Source organism: Silene latifolia, chromosome 9 (genome assembly GCF_048544455.1).
Source record: "Silene latifolia isolate original U9 population chromosome 9, ASM4854445v1, whole genome shotgun sequence".
NCBI classification, from domain to species: Eukaryota; Viridiplantae; Streptophyta; class Magnoliopsida; order Caryophyllales; family Caryophyllaceae; genus Silene; species Silene latifolia.
This window is the reverse complement of record NC_133534.1, coordinates 194,985,381-194,987,503: the sequence shown is the minus strand read 5'-3', so window position 1 is coordinate 194,987,503 and position 2,123 is coordinate 194,985,381.

Here is a 2,123-nt window from a genome sequence, read left to right as displayed (position 1 = left end):
AATCGATTCGGCTCCGGGACCCAAACTTTCCTAGGATTGTAAGATATAAACCAACTCGATCCATCACAACAGTAATTGCTTGCTTATGATTTGAGAATATGTTTGTATGATCAATTCCCATGAATCCCCTATGACCCCATGACACCCTAGTGCATTTTATCAATTGTTTACACCCCTTTTTAATCATCTTGCTTGTTTACTTTTATTGCTATTTAGTTTAGTGATCTTCTACTTCAAACCCCAAATTGTGACACCCTTAGACACCACTAGTTGCAATTGAAAATCTCATCTCAATTCCCGTCCCTTGGGATCCGACCTTTACTTGCCTCTTTACTAATTGTAGAGTTGTTTGTGGAGTTATAAATTGTGTTTTGGTCTTGGTGCTCCTAACGACAAGTACCGAAAACTAAACCTCCAAGTGAGTCTGACCAGTCTTCAACACTTTCCTTGTCACTAGCATTAACAACATCTTCATCAATGAGCCTCCTCGGCCCTTCATACCTTGTACCACTCCTCAAATGGATGGCACTCACCGACTCATGTCTTGGGGGATTACCTTGAGGTGGTAATTGCCCCTTTTATCTTTGAGAACTAGAAGATGCTAATTGAGACATTTGGGTCTCCAACATCTTTGTGTGAGCTAGTATGTTGTTAATGGTGATGTCTTTTGCTTGGCTATCCATTTGCATTTGAGTGAAAAACTCTTGTTGGTTCTTTTGCATTTGGCGGACCGCCTTTTGAACATCAAACCCTTGGTCATTTGTTTGATTGTATGGAGGTTGATTTTGATAACTTTGGTTTTGATTGTAAAAGGGTCTTTGAGCTTGGTTTCTCATTGGAGGTGGGGTGTATGTTTGAGGGTTTTGAACATTTTGGCTTTTGTATGAAAGATTGGGGTGGAATTTGGTGTTTTCATTGTAATAGTTGGAATAAGGGGTGCCACTTTTGTATGCTTGGAAAGCATTCACTTGTTCCCCTACATTCACTTTGGTCATTGTAGATACCCAGTATCTGCACCTTCCAAAAACCACCCGATGATGATCGGACTATAACGTGTTTTTGATATGCGTGCGTGGATTGGCTATACATGACACGGTTTAATTCACTACTCGGATATGAAAAATTATTTCAAAAGTTTTCTAACTTCATTTGCATTAAAATAACACTATTTAGAGTTAAAACCGTCTTCAGACCCAAAACCGACTCAGCAACCCGCGACTCGAGTCAACTGAGTCAACTCGAGTCAACCCAAATCTCGAATGTCGAAAATAATTCCATGAATGTCTTCATCATGTCATTTCCTTTAAAATGACCCTAATTAGAGTTAAAACCAACACCGAGCCAAAAACCGAATCGAAATTCAAATCCCAACTCACACGAGTAAAACCCGAGTCAAAGACACAAAATACCAACCCTAAATATCACCCAAGAGGAAGCTTACACGGCTAAGCAACCATCAAAGACCACAAATCACAACCAACAAAACATTGGTTAGAGCAAATGCAAAATCCAAATTTGCGAAAGGGACAGTACACCCCATTGCATCACGAGGTACCTCGCGCCTCTTTAGGCTGTCTGCTTAGCCTCTAAGCAAACACAACCGACCTACCATCCCACATTTCTCTATAAATACCCACTATCACACAATATAATCTTCACGCAAGCGTCCGCCCCCTCCTTCTCCCTTAAACTTCTAGACCCGACTTCCTAAGTCACAAAATTGACACATGTTTACGACCTACCGATCGTAAACACAAGCCTTACACATTTTGTTTGGTACCGTCGCCGTGCATTCGACCGACCCATTCGACCAACTCAACATCAATCAACATGTTTTAATTAACATATTTTCAAAACTAAATCCTTTTTTAAGGCACCTTTTTAAACTTCTTTGATCGCGATTAGTCACAACGAGAAAACCGTCTCTAAAGTCATCTACTTCGCAAACATCAATACACGTAAGTTTAAGGGTGTAAATATCTCACTTATTTCATGTCTCTACTATTTTTATGAGTTTATGAGCATGAACAATGCATAACACAATTCAAATATAGGTTAGACAAGCCAAAACCGAGTTTTGGCCTGAGACAGGAGCTCCTTGCTATGTAGGGAGGCTCGCGTCT